This window comes from Aythya ferina (assembly GCF_964211825.1).
Source record: "Aythya ferina genome assembly, chromosome: 24".
NCBI lineage: Eukaryota > Metazoa > Chordata > Aves > Anseriformes > Anatidae > Aythya > Aythya ferina.
In genome coordinates, this window is record NC_140322.1 from 3,301,328 (window position 1) to 3,321,555 (window position 20,228).

The 20,228-nt window shown below is 45.2% G+C and overlaps 1 protein-coding gene across 15 annotated transcripts in view; it reads right to left on the reverse strand.

The window, feature by feature from the left end:
* LOC311423355 (uncharacterized protein) overlaps positions 1-20,228 on the reverse strand; it is a 259,365-nt gene that overhangs the window by 84,687 nt on the left and 154,450 nt on the right. For 10 of the 15 annotated variants that reach the window (XR_014685659.1, XR_014685660.1, XR_014685661.1 and 7 more), the window contains 6 exons: positions 7,768-8,036; positions 6,499-6,642; positions 2,878-5,873; positions 2,083-2,554; positions 1,069-1,205; positions 106-253 (listed from right to left, as the gene is read on the reverse strand). The gene's annotated coding sequence lies outside the window, so the exon portion shown is untranslated. Of the gene's footprint in view, positions 1-105; positions 254-1,068; positions 1,206-2,082; positions 2,555-2,877; positions 5,874-6,498; positions 6,643-7,767; positions 8,037-8,129; positions 8,509-17,343; positions 17,431-20,228 lie in introns of those variants that run through there. The other 5 variants (XR_014685669.1, XR_014685670.1, XR_014685671.1 and 2 more) reach the window with 2 other exon arrangements.

Below are 20,228 nucleotides of genomic sequence, written 5' to 3' on the forward strand. Positions count from 1 at the left end.
AGAAGACTTCTACTGACAGAGAAGACTAAATCATTGAGAAAAAGTGGTTTTAGCATGTGGGAAACTCATGGGTTTAAGCTTCTTTGAAAGTGTCAGCCCACTCACCTGCCTGTGGTCGCTGCCCTGTGTGTGTTGCTCCTGGCCCAACAATGCTTCATGTCCATGGATGGCACAAAGTTCTGCAGTGACCAACACCTTGCAGGTTTGGATCCTGGTCTCTTTCATCTCTCTCTTTCTAAATACCAGCAAAAATCTGGAAAAAAAATATTAATAATCACAAAAGCTATCCATAATTGGTGCAGTTCTCAAGGCGTCTGCCACCTCAAACAATAAAATCCATGTTTTACACCCAACAGTTCTTTGGAAAAATAAAATAAAATTAAAAAAAAAAAAAAAAGAAAAGAAAAACCTTGGGACACTCCATTAATGTTAATGTAGCTATATTAACAGGATTCGCCCCAAAACCTTTGACTGTTTTCTGAAGGGAAAACTTGTATTATCAAGTACTGTTTCTATCTTTATTAGCTTTTTTCTTTATTAGCTCTACTCTTTTTTTTTTTTTTTCAGCTCCACTTCAGTGACTACATATAGTCACAGAAATTTATTTTACATTCAGCCTTTATATTGTTCCCTGGCCATCCCTTTGGGCTGCTTCTAGTATCTCCCTACGTGCTGCTGCAGAATATATTATAGAAGCAATTTTGGCCAACTGCTCCCACAAGAGTGGGCTCTTGTCAATGCGCTGCGTTGATCCAGCCGAGTGAAGGAAGGGGACTCTGTTTGCGTCTCCCTCATGCCTGCTGCACGATGCCACCGCAGAGAAATTACTTTGAAATGCTGCATTTTGACTGTAGCAGCATGACTTTTTAGTTGTGTTGCTTTGTTTGCCTTGCAGAATTACAGAGATTTCCTTTGGAAGATTACAACGCCAAGCCTGAAAGAACTGAATCGACTGGAGCTGGCTCTCAAATGATCCGGTAAGGACCGGGAAAGACAACAGATGCACCTGCAAGCTCTGCAATGCTTTTGCAAAACTTCAAGCCAATTAGGCTCATCCACACTACTTACATGCACGAGGAAGCTACCGACTGAACTGGCTTTGCTCGCTGCGACGCGCAGACTAACGGGCCGGCAACGCTGCTGCTTCCTAACTGCTCCAACGCGGCAGCATCCTGAGTCTGGCTGCGTGGGCTGGGACTCCTGTTCTGCAGCAGAAACCAGGAAATCAGCAGAAACCAGGAATCTGGTACGACTGGAAAAAAGGCTGAACTATGTGCAAATGGGCTGGTATCTGATCAAGAGCCTTATGAACCGTGACAGCAGTTTATTAAACGCTAAACCCAGCGGCAGTCATTTGTTTGTTTTTTTTCCCCCCCACTTTTTGTTTCAAGGTGCATCACCATTTTGTCCAAAACTGGTTTCCTTTTAGCCATATCAACTGTACAGAGTGGGTTAGTCTCAACCTGGCCTACAAACCTGGTCCACAAAATATTTCATCATTTTACCCCTTTTTTGGTGTTTTTCCCCCCATACTTTAATGGGGCTTTAATGCCACTGCCTCCACCTGGCAGAAACCCAAGTGACTTCCTCAGATTCCTCGGAGGGCTGTAATAGCAAACTGCACAAAAGGCAGGCCCCTATCAAAACTGGATTGTAAAATATAACGCAGACAGGTTAGAAACATGCAGCTTGCAGTTATAGGTAGAGCAATAAATAACTTACAATGGATACTGCAGAATACACAGAAATCACAGATAATAATCAAGAGATTACCCTCATATGGGAAATCACATTGAATGGGTCTTTCTTTGTCCCCAAAACTATTCTGAGCTGAAAATGTTCTTAATAAGAAATATGGGATGTTGGTTCAGAGTGTTGCAGTACCATGACTGGGTGCAGAAGCCTCCTAGTTTTGTTTCTTGTTTTCATTTTTAAAATAATTGGTGTTTGTTCTCATTCTGGGTTACTTTCTGCAGCCTTCCACGCCAAGTGATGACAAACCTCATCACTGGTGGGCCAAGTGGCTATTGCAGCTGCACAGCAGACAGGAGGCACTATGCGATGCGCAGCGTGCTGCCTTACCTCCCTGCTGCCTCGTCTCCAGGAAGGGCAGAGGCGAGCCCGCAGCGCAGAACTCAGCGAGGACGCCGCCTCTGGCACATTCAACAGGAGGCAGTGATGCCAAGGCAGGATTATTCCAGCAGGACAGGCTCATCTGGCTCCCTTCTCCAACAGGAGAAGCAAACGGAGAACCTGCATCATGAGTTTGGTGTTACTTTTATAGAGCTATCTTCCAGAGGCCCACTGAAACTGAGAAGTCTATGGTCAAGATTTTACACAAGATTCCCAAATGCAAGGGGGGGTTATGGGTTGGTTAATGCGCAAAAAAAGTCAACAGGAATTTCCTATTAAATAGGAAGGTGACTGCAGCACTCAGAATACCGTGCTCCTTCAAACATGAGGCTCTGCTGTGATTTCCCATCCCCTCTTTTGGCGTTTGGGAGCAGGAGAGAAGGCGGCAGCAAAGCGGCCTTCAGACGCCAGCAGAAGGATCCTGGGGAGGAGACATAAATACTTGTCCTGGGACAACTCCTCAGAGCTCCATATTTCTTTTCAATAACAACAAGGGAATTTTTTCTTATTGATTGCTTTTTGCAATCGAGCTTACCAAATAGAACTTCCCTCAAATGATTCTTCCAGCTAACCTGATAGAAAACTAACCTTGTTATATTTATTGACAGAACATTGAAATAAATATTATAGGTCTAGAGGGAATGTTTCAGTCCATTGATTTTCTTTATTTTTTTTAAGGAAATAACAAATGCACCATATTCCCCTTGGCATATTATGCTGGGAATAATCTGAAAAAATGCTTACCTTGTTCAAAATATGTCCTTCTGTTTCCAAAGAGCAGGCACAATTGTGAATAAATCTTATCTTGGGCAAACAAGCAATTTGCAATCTTAACTGTTTGCAAAATTCTCCTTCTGTGATTGTCCAGGAAATTAAAAGAAACCAGTTCATGCTTTTATCTGAAGCTGTGAGAAGAAGTCAAGTTTTGGGGAATGTAATTTTTTTCTCCAGGAATAGGTAGGGCTGAGAATCTGCTGCTGATAGTTTAATACATCTCACTCAATCTTTCGGTGTCATTCACTACTTGCTCCTCTTATACTGCTTTTTCCAAGGCTTGTGGCCAGAAAACCAGCCCAGCCAGCATCCCCAGTGCTCATTGTTTCCTCTCTGGAGCATTTTAATGGCAGGATCATTCAATTGACAGGGTGGGAGCTGGATGGTAAATCGGGTAAGAGAATTTGGGAGATAAGGAGGAGAAGGGTGCAATGGAAAAATGCTGAGATCCACTGAAGACAGGGGAAGAAAATTTAAAAATCTGTGTGAAGAACTACAGGTCTGAAGAAAAACACATGAAGCTAAGCAAAATTTTGCTAAGTTTTACATAACTATTGTATTTGGTATGAAAAAGCCGTTCCCAAATAATGCAAAAACCAGATGCTTAGTGAGACTGTCCCTCTTCTACAGCACGACCTGAGGAGCCGCTACACACAAACAGCCACGTGGCTTCTCCTGCAGGATTCACAGGCAGCACGCCGGGCTTCAGTCAAGGAACCTCCTAGGGCAGGTTCTCTGACTTCCTAAAGACAATCGTCTGAAATAATCTGAGATGATAAATGCAAATGTATTACAGTGCAATGCCACAGAGCTCCCCAAACACTGTCACTTCCATTAGCCACACAGCCTGACGGTACCTATTTCACTAAGAGGACCAAAAAAGACACTAATTTTTTTGGAGGTTTTCAAACCTGAAACTAGACCTTGAAACTGGAACAAACCGAAAATAAGGGATTCTGCAGCCGAAGTCAAAACGTGAAGGCACACTACAGAAATGCTACAAGCTGCATCTCAATTTTATTTACCTAGAGGGTCCTTCGCCGAGTCAAAATCATTGCTAAAATTGTGAGGAAGCTTTCTGTGATTAGGAGAGCAATGCCCAGTCTGAGCATAAACAGCATACCATTACGCTGCTCCCACAGGACCACCACGAACCTCGTGTGTACGTGGCTGCCAGCTAAAGATTGCTGCTACTGAGAGTAACTTACATCTTGCCAGGGGTTACATCCAGCGTCTCTTATGTGGACATTCTGCAGAGCTGCTTCGTATGCCAGTGAAAGAAAGAGACGTGAAGCCTTCTGGACAGCATCTGCTCATGAAAAAATAAGGGAATCTTCTTGGCTCTGTTCACCTTTAAAGCTTTACTTAGTACGGGAAGAAATGGAGAACGGCATGGTCGCTGCTTCTAAAACCCTTTTTGTCTCCTCCCGTAAAGGATTAGAGTCCTTAAGGACAGTAGTCACACTTAGCATCCAATTTCTGAGCATAAACTACCGGTATATAAGAGTATGATGTAGCCTTTGTAAAAACAGAAGGCCTTCGGCACTTGTTTGTGGTCTTTTAAGAGCTCTATTTCCTGGACAACATGATAAGGTGAAGTGGTATAACCAACGTATCCTCCGGACCTTGCACACTGCCACCTCGTGGTAATTCAGACCCACACTGTGGAACTACCCAAGCCCCAAACACGAAACATCTTATTAAAATTTGAATACGAAGAGGCAGCAGTATTTCCTGGCATCACCTCCTGGAAACGTCACTGAGCCAAAATAAACATGTAAGTTATACAAACCCTGGTGTTGGTTTCTCCTTTAAAGGAACTGCTCCTGTTGCGTCACGTAGCAGCTGGCTCAAAAAGACCAACTCACAAATTCCAGGCTCTTCCATTCACTGACAGCATCTGTTGCTTTGAGGGCCTGTGAATTGCTACAGCACCACTCACAACAGACTTGTTCTGTACCCTGAAAGGTAGGCCGTCAGGTAAAATGCTGTTTTAGTTAAAGCTACATTGAAGCAAGGCAGTCGAATGACTTTTCCAAGCTCCCACCTGTGTAGAAATGGAAATAAGGAACACTGGAGCTGACTGTGGTAACGTTTACACCAGACCAAACCTGTATTAACCATGCTGCAGCTGAAGTCTTCTCAGGGGAGTACAGGCAAAGCACTTGTAAGAAAAGGAGGGAAAAAATGAGCAGGAGCACCTTTAGGGAAGTGAAAACTGAATGTTGCTTCATCTCCCTGCACAAAGTCCTTCTGAGGCTGGGCCAGCACCCGGTGCTTGCTGTGCTTGCAGAGCAGTGGCACTGTGATGCTGGTGGTGTTCCTGGAAAAGGGGGACAGCCAGCATGTTTTATCTGCACAATGCTGTGCCCTGTGTCTTGCTAAGCCAGGTACCTCTGGACGTGGATGTCACTCTGCTTGGCTCCTCAGACCATGTTCTGCCCCACCATATCACACGGACCCATCAGTGCAGTCCCTTTGTACGTAAAGAACAGCTGCTGGTGACATTGTGCTGACATCTTAACACCTGTGAAACTGAAATACCAGGACTAAAACTCATGCAGCAGACTTGCAGAGCTGTCCCAAAACCAGTGCCAGTAGCCACAACAGCAATATCAGAAAGTATGTGAGAGGGAACTCAGCAAGCCAAGCTAAAGCTGCATACACTACGTGTCTAACAGTAATAGCACCCACTCAAGGAAGACCACAAAACCCACAGAAACATTGTTTTGCCCAGATGTTTCCCCATCTCCAGCAACCAGTGCGAGAACACCCTAAATCGGAGGCAGCGTCTTTTTGCTCAACAGCATTCCGTGGATCTCTCCTACAGGAATGTGTCCACTCATTTCTGAAAACACACCGACTTTGAAGCGAGGCAGATGAGGTCCTCAGCTGGCGTGGACTGGCATAATCCCACTGACTCCACCAAAGATTCCCAGCTCTGCAGCTGGTGGGGAGCTGAGCCACTGTGTTAGACAAAGAGAATTTGCACTCTGTGTTAAAGAAAGACGAGAGCTGCGTGACAACACCACTTTTGGTATGTATTTAGCTAAGTTTTTCCATACTGTCTTATTCCTCTGCATCTCAAAGGTAATTCACAAAGTTGTTCAAATGATAAAAATAAAAACATTATCACACTTTTATTTTATATTTTGAAAACGTAGTGCGAGGACGAGTCAAATATTCTTTGCAATACTTTCCTAACAGGAGTTTTGGGGTTATGCAAATTTGGACTTGCACATGGACTTAATCACACTGCCGTACAGTTTGCTGTCCAGAACCTTGGGTAATTGGCAGCACAAGGCAACCCTGTGCAACACAAAACCTTCTGCTGGGCCACCATACTGTGAGACCACGGAGCTGATAACTCACCTACCCAGGAGCTGACAGACTACACTGAAAATTGGAAAAAAAAAAAAAAAAAAAAAAAAAAAAGAAAGGGGGAGGGAGACAGAGAGAGAGAAATACATTTTTAAAGATAACCTGGAGGCAAATATAATATTTATACTTATTTATCCTCACAGCACAATCATAAGCCCCAAAACATGTCTAATGAGGTGGAATTGCAAAATGGCCATGAGTCCTACTTACTTGGCTTCTCAGTGGTCTCTTAGCAGTCACATGGATCCGTATTTTTCAACTATGTGACTGCTGCAGGCAAAACTCCTCTAAGTAAGAGTGAGAGTCACAGCAAGTCCTTAACTCCCAGTGGTATTCATCCACAAAAATGCCAACCTAGGAAAAATGAGAAGACAGGGGAAAAAAAGTTGCAGGGGCAATTAAACAGAGCAGCCTGCTGCACTTGGTTCGCACTGGTGGGGTGCTCTCTGCTCAAATGAACCTTCATTCACAGCCTTCCAGCTGGAATGGCCTCAACCCATCCAGCCTTCGGGACAAACCATGGACATGGAAGAAGTGAAAACACAGCAGGACGTTCTCCAGTGTCACTGGAGAGGAGCTAGCCCAGCCAGGTCACTGACGTGTCTCCCACCTCTCATTTAGCAGGTTCCAACCTTGTTTCAGTGCCTTTTTGAAAGTATCTGGGACCTCTTACAACGCCAATTGTTCCACTGCTGTACTCTAACCTGGACACAAGTCGGTTGCTGAGCCACATCTGCTGGATGTCCTAGGGCGATCAGCTAACCCTCAGGGTTCCCAAAAGATGGTTCCAGCTTCCCAATGTGCTCAGAACATTTCCTTTTGTCTAAACATCCTGACACATTTTTTCAGACACTTAAATATCCATTTGAAGTCTGTTTTTCCAGTACTTTAGAACCTAAACCAAACTACACATGAAGAAATCAGGCTACTTGTAGGTACCCTGATCTTTGACCCTACAGAAGCATGGGGATCCGAGAGCTAAGCACCACCTACATGACACCAAAACAGTTTCCTGTGGTTCTCAGCAGCTGCGGCTTCTAGCAAGAGTCAAGAAAACTGCTGCTGCTCCAGAGCATTTGGAGGTGGTCACAGACAGGTCCAGCTCCCTCAACACAGGCACTGGAACTGGGGAAATAAGGCTCAAAGATTAGATGTGTAGATTAAAGTAGCTCTGTATAATTAGATCTTCCCTCTCTGAACAACTAGGAAATTCTCAAAATTCTCACCTCTATTTAAATGAGTTTTCGGGCAGGTTTAGTTCTGCAGTTTTGATACTCTACGTACAGGCACCACCCAGCTCGCAGGTGATGCTCTGTGGGTATGTACATGTGTTCCCAAACTGAACTTTCAAACGAGGAACCAGAGTCAGAAACAAGGGGGAATAACTTTCAGAACCTGGCCACAGCAGTAACTCCCTTACAACCCACACAAGTCCGCTTTGCAGGCTGAAAGTAGAAGCACAAAGGAAAAAATCCAAACCTGCAGCTAGCGAAGTTACTGACAGCTTCGGCTGTTATTGTTTGAGGATCTTCAGAAACGACTCTCAAGTCTGATCCTGCCGTGACATCTGGGAAGTCCCCAGGGGCTGCTGTTCTGACAAACTGTCAGCGTGGCGGACACCCCAATTCCAGCTGCAGCACCGCAGGTGCTGAGCGGCGGCGGCAGGGGCTGCGCTGCTCTCAGCATCCCGCACCACGGGCTGCGTGTCACGTTCTCTTCTGGCGCTGCGATCTTTGTTCCGGGTTCACCTATTAAAAAAAAAAAAAAGAGAAGAAAATGATACCCAGTAAAGGCAGTGGAAGACGGTGTGAAGCTGGTGTGAATGCTGCTTGAACTCTCACCTGAATGAGTCGTTCACGTTTACTCGGGTAAGAGCCTGAGATGATGGAAGGAGATCCCCAGGAGGTTCCGTGTCACAACGCCGGGCACCGAAAAGCTGCAGCCTCATCTCCATTTCCACGCAGCGTCACAATTAGGTTTTGGAATCAGTAAGCTTAATACCTTTTAAACTTTCTCTGATACTGCAGATTTCTGTTTCCTAACCATCTGATGAGCCTTTCTTGTGAGACACCAAGAATAAACATTATCCTTTCTCTTTGGAAAACAACAAAAATGTTCTCCTCTCTGAACATCTTTTACAAATATCTATTTAACTGAACAGTAAAGCTAACAGAGAACTTGCACCATTCTGATACAAAGCCGATTTGGTGCTGGCTTGGATGCCTGTGAGGTGTGAGATGACCTCCCATTGCTAACCCAGCCAGAAATCAGGGGCAGTTCAGTGATATTTGTAATTAATTAAAGAAATGTTGAACTGTTTTGCGGGCTATGACAAACCAACCTCTTCCATTTATTTGTGATCTCCTGTAGCAAACAGAGTAACTACAAGGCTGGAGCCAATAATTCAGCTTAATCTTCTTGATTCATTCACTGTGTCTTTCACTTCTAAGACATAATTTCAAATCTAGCCCAGACCAAAGTGACAGAAAATCTTTGTGATCTGAGTCACGGGAAAGGTCACGGTTACAAAGAATTTCCTAAGCTTGAGTCTGATTTGAACCACAGCAGCCCATAACGCGGAGTAACAGAGCCACAGCATCGACACCCGTGAAGCCTCCCGGTGTCCTTGATCTCCCTGTGCAGCTCGAGGTTACTCCTTGAGATCCCGAGCATCTTGTTGGGAGCAAGGCATGCGCAGCCCCGCTGCAGACACAAGCCCAGTTGTTCTCAGGCACCTCCTCGGCCGGCCTCGTGACAACTGGATGCTTCGGTGGGGCTCGACACTGGCTGCACACACTCGCCTGCTGCTTCCCAGGCACTTTAGAGGCCCTCGTGCACTTAACTTGTGACATTACCACCTGTGTCTGGGGAGCTGACCTTTTCAAGCCAGCATGGCTGGCAGCTGCGACACAGGTTACATCTCCTCGGTGCTGAGCCCGTGACAGTCACTTGACCCTCCTTAGCGGCAAGCGAACGCATTGTCTGCGGGCAGAAAGGGGAAAATGAAGTCTGGTCTGCGGATTCCTCACCCTCCGCACACCGAGCCATTTATCTTCGCCTCTGTGCCCCACGTACAGTCATATTTATGTACCTGTGGGGGCCGTAAGGAGCTTGTTTATTATTTGTTTTCATTTAATGATCTCTGTCATTCTCCCCCAGGAATACCCATATGCACTATGCAAATCATATTAAGCCCTTGGCAATAGTGAGAATGCCTTGAGCAGTAATATCTCGTACATTAGCTCTTTGAATGGAGGCAACTTGGTTACTGAACCAAGCCCTCGCTGCGCTCCCCCCGGCCAGCTCCATTTGCCCATGGTGTCGTTCCCTCCCACTCAGCCCCTTCCAGCAGCTCACCAGGGCTTGCTCCAGGCTCCTTGCCCCCAGCACTGAGGCTGCTGAGTACCCAAACTGGGGTCTGAGACACCCCGTTGCTGCAGAAGGGAGGCTGCTTTGCCTGCTACCTGCTCTCAGAGTCGCCCCAGGAGAAAAACGAACCGAACACTTCTGGCAACCACCTTCAATTTAGGCAAGGACTTTGTTTGGGTGATGTGGATGCTGGACGGTCACGTATCAGGAGCAAGAAGGTAGAAGGAGAGGTCAGCAAACCGTAATTAACCCCTATGATAAAAGAGCATCCACACTACGGGGAGAAGGCGTGAGAATCGACGAGAATTCCTGTTCTCGAACTGCAGCACTGCAGGAACTTAGGGGTTAGGTGACTGACCCCGAGACTAGAAATCCGTGTTTCCTGGTAATGACTCCTCTCTAACCTCTGCCAGTCCACTTAACCTTCCGAGACCACATTTTCATATCTGTGATACGAGGATGAAATTCTTGAGTCACCGCCGTACAAATCTGGGAGGTCTGAATTGCAAACAAAAACATGATCGTAATAAGAATCACGGCTTTTGTTAAGGGAAAAATGCGATGTTTCTCATAACCCCTTGTCACAAGCTTTAGAATCCCCAGAGCCTGAGTGCCTTGCTAGAAGTCAGGTCTAACGAGTCAAACAGAGCTTTCAAATGCATTATTTTGAAAATATATATTACATTTCAACTTATCCTTCATTATCCTTATCCCTGTCTCCTTTTAGCTCGCTGTATTGCTGCTTTGCTATTCTAGTCCACATGATCTGCACTTTGATTAATTAATTTATTCTGATTATTTAACTCCTTTTTCATTTTTCCATATTCTTCTTCCTTGATTTTTCTTTGCTTATCTCCCTGTCAGTCTTTTCTTTGTATCTCTTTCTATTTCTGCTCTCAAGTAATTGTTTTTCTTTTCATCTCCGCTTCTTCCATTTATTATCTTCATATATGGAAAAATATACACTAATACCTCCAGGGAAAATAATCCACAATGCAGACACTCAGTGAGAGAGAGGAGATCCAAAGAAGCTGCAGCGCTGAAAGAGATCTAGCCGAGACAGCAAACCGAAGATTAGATATGGTTTTGCAAGAAGATACGGCTACAGAAAAGGCTAATGAAATCTTGTCAACATATGCAGAGGCATCACCTTGTGTTACAGACCAGAGGGACTTAAATCCGACCTTACAGGGATTTCTTGTTAGCTCATATGGAATGCTGCATTAGTTTGTGTGTAATGTGTTGCCTCAGTAATACACCTGTCTGTCCAGGTATTTCTGTAGACCAAGTCGCCAATTCTCACTGCTGCACCGACACGGGAACGCAGAGGATCAGCAGAAAAACAATGAGCTGAAAGGACAACCACAAAAAAAATCATGGGAAATGCAGAATGACACTTTCAGCTTAGCCAGGAAGTGGTTAAAGAGCTGACAAATAAGTGGCAAATAAAGGACGTATCTGATTATCAAGGAGGAGAAATGAATTTTCACACCATGAAAGAAGAGATAAAATGAAACCAGGGTAACCTAGGTTAAATTTAATGAAAAACTTGAGGCTGTGGACTAGGTGCTCTGATGAGGGGGGTTGTAAGATGCATCACTTGGGGCTTTAATGGTAAAAAACAGACATACAGTTTTGTGTTTTTGTTTTAATTGTCCCCAGTCAGGTGCTGAGATGCTGTACTTCAACAAATCTGCCTGCCCACACAAATTACAGAAAGAAGCTATGTTCTAAGTGCCATGAAATGAGGGAGAGAGTTTTCCGCATGCTCCTATTAGAAATGGTAATTTTTAGTTTAAAACGCACCCAAATATCAGAATCTCTCTCCAAAATGATCACGTCAACAAGTGCCTGATTCCAGTGAGCTTCTTCCAGATTCACTCTCACAGAAAGCAAACAGAGTGAGACCAGGGAAGTGTCAGCATTATCTTCTACTCAGCAGCAGTAAGGTTTGGTGAGATGCATGTTTTTGCATGTTCAACATTGGAACATAATGAGCTTGATCTGCTATTCGGCCACGCTGCAAGTCAGTGTTAATAAAAATATACTATAAATAATTAACAATAATTTAAATATTCATATGTTGTTGGGGGCAAGGCCTTTTATCAGGCAGTTGAGGATACATTAGTGAACCGTGATATATTTCACCGAGGTTAACTTTACCCTAAAAATGCTACCCTAGTGCATAGAGCAATAAGGTATCAGAAAGGCCAGCAGACAGTTTGCTAATATATAACTACAATATTCCTACTTGATGAGCTACAGTTTCATAAATGGTTGATGCATATAAGTAAGCTTTGAAACATATTGGAAGCATTAATTTCATTTGACTAATGCTGATACTATGCATGTATACCTTTCTTTTATATAGCATTCTTTCTTTTTTTTTTTTTTTTTTTTTTTTTTTTATCCAGGAAAGCGATTTTTCTTCCACAGTATCTGAAATGTCACCTCAAATTGTCACTCGAAGGTAGAATTGCTCCTGAGCCAAATGATACTGTATATAACTGCAAACACCGTCTCCCCCAGGTGAGTTTAGGAGCTCTGGTTTCCTTTTCTGTAAGTGCTCAGATATGTGGCTTTGCCTCTGGAGCTGAACAGAAAGCCAGCTTTGAGTGCATGCTCTCCTACCCATATGCACATGTTACTTGATATTAACATGATCCGTACCCACACGGTGATAAAACTAAGCAAAAAGGCCTTTGTCTAAATATAGAAGTGATGCTGGAAGAGCTCTCCAGCCCTCCCTCCGCACGCAGCCGTGCGACGAGCCTCCTCTCCCCAGGCGAGTTTGCAATGCCGACAACGGGCTGGATTCAGCAGTGCTATTAACCCCCCACTACAGCGGAATAAGAAAATGTTCCTAAGTACTCTGAAAAAAATATAATAAAAGAAAAAAAAAAACACAGAATGAGGTAACAGTTAAATTAAAAAAATCTGAAATGCAGAAAGTACAGTTGTATAAACAGGAAAAGTCCCTGTTCCGATAGCATCGGAGGTTCAGCTGCATTTCTCAGCTCAGATACTGACTACTCGAGCTTTTCTTGTTAAATGGACAGGCTGCTGCTCAGTTTATGTGAAGCTTATTGAGTAGAGCACACAGGACAGACTTAGTATGTAGGGAAAGGAGGCACGGTCAGCAAGGCCACCCCGTGATACCACCCAACCGCTGGCTTCTGAAAAAGCAAAACAACAAAAATTCAGTTCCTGAAATCATTTCTCATACTGAAAAAAAAAATAATTCTTTATAGTACACTTGCAGAGAGGGTGAGCAGCAATAGATGCAATCAGGTTTCCAACAAGGAGATTAATCACAAATGCCCTATTTAATTGATTTGGCAGGAGTGGTCTGGTGCCATTCAGCACCACCACTCGAGCCCCTGACATCTGGCAGCTGCGTGCTCCTGTCCTCGTCCTGCAGATGAGACTTACGGCCAAATTAAAAAGTTTGCAGCTCTCGCTTCACTTCAGGAGGGACTTCACTCACCTCTTTAAAGCACATCCTACTTGCTTTAGTACAAAATTAAATACCTGCTCTTCATGCAAATGGTGCCAGTGTCCAAGAGGAGCTAAAATGTGATTGGAATTCGTTCAGCTATTGGATGCCTTCAAACCGAAGGGCTCGAGCTGACCTTTCCTGAACAGCTCGTACCAGGAATACAGATTCAGGGAGACCTGGGTTTCTTTTCCCCTCCCAGTTTATTCCATGGTAAGACCCAAGGGCTTTGACCCCCCACACAGCACACAAAGAGTTGTTTTTGCAGTTAAGTTGCAAACAAGCAACATTTAGAAGCAGCATTCAAAGCATCCTTCAGGAACTGGGTCATTTTTCCCCCTTATCCTGCGAGGAAAGCAGCAGAAGAGCTCACACAGAGCAGGCAGAAGGAAGAGCTCGCTGCAGAACAGATGCCTCCACTGCCACGTACCTGGGGTCATCGCGACAACCTGGCACCGCTCCGCAAAACCCAACTGGGAACATCAGCTCCCGTCCAGGATCGGACACAAGTCTTCTCCCCTTTTCATTCCTGTTCTCACATTTCCATTGATTTTAGTTGTTCTGAATTAATTCCCAGCTAATCAACAACTGAACAAAGGAGCAGCACACCAGACAGCAGGTTTTGCGCTTCCTTCCTAACCTCATTCTGTGCCCCAGCACGGACAATCAGCGTGTTCCCATTCCATGCCCGGAGCAGGACAGTGCTCCAAGCTTTGCACAAAGGAGAGAGAAAATCTAGATTTTCCTGTGGCAAATCCTGAGTTTGCCACAATACTGGGACAAAGCACTGTCTGCCCCAAACAGCCCATCCTTATAATGGGAATAACTAAACCAGCCTCTGACAATGTCAATTTGTGTTTTCAGATCGCTGAATGACAACACTACAAAAGAACGAAGCACACTACTGCAAGGTGGCAAATCCCAGCCATATGGATAGAGAAAAGTCACGTTTGTATTAGAAGCAAGAAAGGAGGAGTGTGTTGCTTCTCTTGCCTGGCTACCAGATTCTTCTTCCAGGTGCCAGAAGGTGGGCTTGGGTCCCCCGAGGTGGGTTGCCTTTCACTGAATTCCGAGTTTTTACAAAGTAAGTGGGTTCAGGAATCTTTAAAATCACGTACAGAGCATTTCCAAGTTCATCTCCTGAACCTGGGACACACCCTAGAAGTCACCTTCCTTGTACTAAGAACCTCTGCTCGGTCTGCCCCGTTGTAATTACCGGGCAGCCGCTGCCTCGGGATAAATCTAATAGACTTTTTGGCACTGTCAGATTAAAACTTACCTATCAACTCGCTGCAGTGCTTTAGCTCTCCCTAAATCTGTACTTGGGAGAGAATTTATGACCAGGAATTGCATTTTGCAAAATGATTAAAGTTACCAAACATCCATAAAAAGTTGCAGTAGTAGATATCATTTTTTTGAAAGTCTGCTTAATTTATGAGAGGTGGAAGGTTTATTGTCATTTAGAGTCCACGGTGATACAGCAATTTAGCATTTTGCTGAAGCTGTACACAGCTGCTTTCTCATTTATGATTTTTACATGTTTTTAAATTGCCATGTTTGCATCTGGGGGCGTCAGCAGGCTGGGAAGGGGGCAGGGAGAGCAGACGGTGCTTGGTGTTCCCACCCTGCCCCGAAAGGCGAAGCGGTCTCATTCCTCCACCAGGACTGAGAGCTATGCAGGGAGCTTCAGCGCTTGCTCTGAAGCCGGTGTCTTCTCCCTCTCTCTCAGTGACAGTTCTGAGTACAATAAAAATTAATCATGGATGGAAATTCCTGCTGCAGGTCCGGGGTTGGAGATCCTCCACGCGAGGACAGTGACCTGCCACGTCAGCACAGCCGGGAGTGATGCCATCAGCCTGCTCCCAGCAAGAGGAGACACCAGCCCGTGACCTCTGCATCCATAAAGCAGGGCCCTGTAGCCCTGCGGGGTGGCCAGCCCCGTCCTCCTGTCGGAAGACATCAGGGAATAACAGCAGGGAATAACTGATGTTCTTCACTCACACTGCGGAGAGCTCAGGAAAGGAAGGTGTCCATCACCAACCGTCCATTGTCCCTAATGAGCTGCGCAGGATGTAAAACCCACATCGTGGTGCTGGGTTCTCTGTGCAGGGGAACTGCAGGTTTCCAAGAGGACGACTGCTTTACGAGCTCTTTACGAGCTCTGGTACCGCATCAGAAACCTTATGCAAGTTGAACTGCATTCTTCCAGTCATCAAGCTACCTCATGGCTTAAGACTTCACCCCCTTCAATCCCTTCCCATGTTCTTGCCCATGATCTCCCATCACATAACTCTCAGGCCACGCCAGATGCAAACACTTTGAAGCCTGCCAGGGGAAGCATCCCACCAGCCCCTCAGAGGTGCATGGCTGGGGGCACCTCTGGGTCCCTCCAGAAACTTAGTTCTGCACGGAGGGCGGCTCCTTCTCCACTGTAAGGCAAATCCATCCTGAGCCCTCAGTGAACTCTGACAGAGACTTGGGGAGTTTTGATTAAGCACCAATTAAAGCTCTCAGTACCATGTTAAAGAAAGAAAACAACAACTGGAACAGTCAGAGTGAATGCTAACCTTGAAAACTTGCCTGTGCCTGTTTGGACGATGCTTCTTTGCTCCCTGCTGCTCTCCAGCCTTTACTCCCATTTGCAAACTGAGCTAGCTGCGGACCTGAGATCGGCCACAAGACCTCAACCTCGTTACCACGTGCTCCCAGCTGCTCCCCACACAGTTTACAGCCTGCTAACAGTCGAGGCTGTGACAAGCACCTGCACCATGCACTCAGCAACACCGCACCACCGAGATTTCCAAGGTCAACCCAACGCAACACACGGATTTCTGTGCCGGGAGGGATGCACGCAGGACGGGGATGCTTCACGTCTCTCTACCCTGCTGTTATCAATAATTCCTTTACCTTGTTCTTTGTTGGTGGGTTGTTGGTTTTTTCTTTTAATTTTGTTTTTCATTTTACAAAGCCAGCCTTCTGTTTGTAAGTGAAAACTAATTAAAGACATTTTGATTTATCTTTGTAAGAAAGCCAGTCTCTCCCCCCTTGAGCGTTATAATTTTCCAGCTTAATTGAATTCTACACTGTGTTTATGATGTAATTTTAAGAATCCCTAAAAACAAACTCGAAAGGCTCTTTTCATTAATTTTGAATTTCTTCTGCAACAGGCAGCATTTTTATCTACGGAGAGGGCTGGAGTTCCTGTCAATTGTAATAAAATCCAAATGCTTCTTAATAACTGGAGTGAAGTCAAAAGGAGCCACAACAATGAGGAATTAGAGATTAGCAGCTGTAATCATGGACTAATTGAAACAATAACCTATTAACTGGTGTCTTGGCGATCCTTGCAGACACAGGAAGCTGTATGTAACCGGAGTTGGCATTACTAAGCACATAGACTTGTCCTTCTTAATGAAATCCTTGTCTTGCCAGGAAGAGACCTCGCACTTTCCCTTTCGGTGAGAATACTCAGAGTAATGAGGACTTCCTAAGTGCGTATGAAAATATTAAATGCTAATCACTGGCATTTAGTTAAGTTTCACAATTAGCAGCACATTTCGTGCTAAAGAACTACAAATTCAGCTTTTTAATATTATTTAATACAGCTTAGCTCTGCAGCTTTACCATTAACACTCACAGAGATGCGAACTCCTGCTCTGTAAACAAATTATTTTGTTGTCCGAGTTTGTTTCCAAAGTAAGTAGGCATCGTATCGTGAAGATGTGGCGTGTTTAAATAACTAAATCAATATTAATAGAGTGAATATTAACATGTCAGCTTCAGCACAGGGAGCCCTTGGGAAGGTCACCCCTTTCGAGGGTGCCCAACACCACCAGTCCCTCCCAGGCGGCAGCACGGGGCCATTGGTGGTGCGAGGGAGCTGCTGCCTTTGTGGAGCATCCGCTACAATGCAGGGAACATTTGGCACCTCGTAGAAACCAGGCATGTGCCCTCCCTTCATTCAGCCCAGCAGTGAGGCAGATGTTTGCTGAATATACCTAGCTTGTGTCCTGACCTGTGGCAGCAGTCTGCAGCCACACAAGGCACTGCAAAACTTTACCTTGATCTCAAAATTATAAATATTACCTGGGCAAAATTTGGTATTTGTTGGCTAACGCAGCTAGCACTGCTAACCTCCAAAAACAAACAACCCTTGGAAACAGAAAGGGGGGAAAACTGGAAACGTTTACCTCGATTATATCAGAAAGGAAGGCAGCACCAGCACCAGCAGTCCTGCGAGCATCCGTGCCGTAGTTGACAGGCTAGCGGCCTGAAATCTGTAGAGCAGAGCAGTATGTGATGTAAATGTTGTCCATCATAAAAATCAATGGGTCCTTTGCTAAGTGGTCAATATTTATTTAGCTTTAGCATTGTTTAATTCAATGCATCAATTAAAGATAGTGTAATGTCTGATTTGGTCCCAAGCTGCTGTTTCTGTTTGTCGTTACCTCATCTGTTTGATATCACTCATGTCTTTAAGTCCCTGCTCTTTTGTCCCCTTGCATAACTCAAGGACAGGAGTAATTGACGTGAAACTTTTAAAAATTAATTTCACCGCATATGCCACTAACAGAGAGTGCAAGTCCTCAGAATCATTTATAACTTCATGGTGATTGGCCCTGACAAAACAATACCTTAAAAACTCACGAAAGTAAATTATGGTCCGGGCAAATGGCTGAACGCGAGCTGGGCCCAGGGCTTGGAACGCAGCCAGGCAAAAACAAAGTAATGCGCTTTTGATATTAATAACAGAGATGATATTGATCCGCAAGCCAGTGTCACTTCTACGCTCGGGCAAGGAGATTGCTTCAGGCATTTAGACCACTGAAAGCCACTTTCCATATAGGCCATTTAATTCTGGGAGTCTTTAATTATGTGAAATGGAGCCCAGTTAAAGGGCCAGATACCTATTTACTCATCTTAGATATGGGCTGTGATTCAGGAAGCTGTCAAAAAGGTATATAACTCAATTCTTAGATTTCAAAATGCAGTCATCTTTTTAAATGTTTATTTCATCTGTGGATTTCTTTGGCTCAGAGCCTGTTGGGAATTTGTAGGTACATGGACTCAAATTATAGGATGTTATTTTTCAAAAGACCTGAAGCTAATTTTCCTTTTTTTTTTTTTTTTTTTTTTTTAAACCCAACAAAAGAAGCAACTCAGTTTGAGAATCAACTTCTCTTACTGAAACATGGGGTGCGATGGGAAAGCGACAGGACAGACCTGCAGCTCAAAATGCCCTCTGTCACATGTGTGCACACACATGACATTGCACTTGCTATCCTCAACTAAAAACGATGGGATTTGCATAAATATCTTTGCTTGCTTTCCAACAGAGACGCACCATACTCACAAAGGTGGATTTCCCAGGTCAAGGTGCTTGTGCTCCAGGCGTGCTGACCCCTTGCACCAGCCTCTCCCTCTGGAAGGCACTGGAGTGCCCGCCTGCCATAGGGGGGCTGCCCTCCAGCAGGCTCCTGGTGCACACTCAGAGTTAAGAGAAGGAGCTAACAGACCCCCTCGGCCAGCATAAACCTCCAATTCTGAGAACATCTGCAACCACGGCTAATGCCAACATGCCATTTGTGTAGTGCATCAGCCCTAGGTGAAACTGAGGAACGCAGCAGTCGGTGTCATCAGGGGAGAGACTGCTCCAGCCTCTGCTTCAGGAATAGCCAGGTATGTAACAGTAAAAATCAACTAAACTATCGCTTAGTACAGGTAATCTGACAGAGCACAGTGCTTTCCAGAAAGCTCCTTAAATCTCTTCTTGCAGCGCCTAACACGTGTCCACTACAAACCTTGCTGGGGTCAGGTCTCACCAGGCAGCACGGCGGCTGCTCAGCGCCTCCTCAGCCTGCCTTCGCTGGGCCTTTCCCTGCTCGCAGGGCAGAGAGCTGCCTGTGTTCTGCTCCCCTCTCCATTCCCACACTGCTCCCCACCACTGAAACTCACCCGCACAAAGCCCGGGTTCCTGGGCTTTCATTCAGCAGAAACGAGGAAGTGAAATCCCTCGCCCCAGCCCACGTGCGGCCTGCGCCCAGGCCCTCCTGCTCCAGCGGTGCCTTGCCCTTCTGCCGCAGCAGAATACTAGCTTTAATTAAAGGCACCATCTATACGGCTAACCTCAGAAGGCTGAAGGTTTGTGCTCCTATTAAGACAGTTAATTCCAGCCCTGAACAGATGCTGAGCTCTGAGCTCGACGGCAGCTCCAATTTGGGTGTTACGGAGCAGGTGGCCGGTAGCCTGGCCCCTGGAACCTCTTCCAGGAGGGTGAAAGAGCTCCTGAGCTCGATGCCAAAGCAGCTGAGCAGTTTGTCTACTTCTGTACAACATATGTAGCTGCCATACAGCTCTTTGGAAAAAGTTGTTGGGTTCTCTTGTGGATGTGAAGTGAGCTGAGTCCTAAACGCAGCCGTAGCACGTAACAGCAAGAAGTATCCTCTGCTGTTCTTGTGTTTCTCGATGCTGATGTTCATACCAGAGGGCTTCAATACACGGGCACTTCATCCTCATCATTTCTGAGTCAGCTTTTAAGTAATCATGAGTCGCAAAGCAGCTTAAAATTAGGGGAAAAAGTAAGTGAGGACATGGGATCCCCAGAAATCACTAATTGTTTTTGATGGTCATATTAGGGAGGCTGCAAGAACGGGAGAGTCCTGTGTTGTGTGAGGAGTCCCAGTGCTGCCTTCCTCTCATGGGTTTCTTGTTACAGAATGAGCAGAACACCCAAAGACAAAATGTGCCTGAAAACAATGAACAAAACCACCACGTCTCCGGTGCTACCAGCCAGGCAGCCGCACACAGCCTCGCTGCAGTCAACATTCATTCAATTTAATAAGACTAGTTGGGAGGGAGGAAGGTAGAAGGGGCTTGGTGCTATGTCAGCATGCATTTTTCCTCTGTAATCCGTCAGGTTTCGCTTTTAATTTCTGTAAATAAACAAGCCTGGCCATCTGCCTACTTCGGGTGAGGTATTTGTGTCCCCTCTTACATTCTCTTCTGGTTTTTGACTGGAAACCTCCCAAATGAAAGAGTTAACTCACTTCCTGTATTAAATATTTACATAAAAATG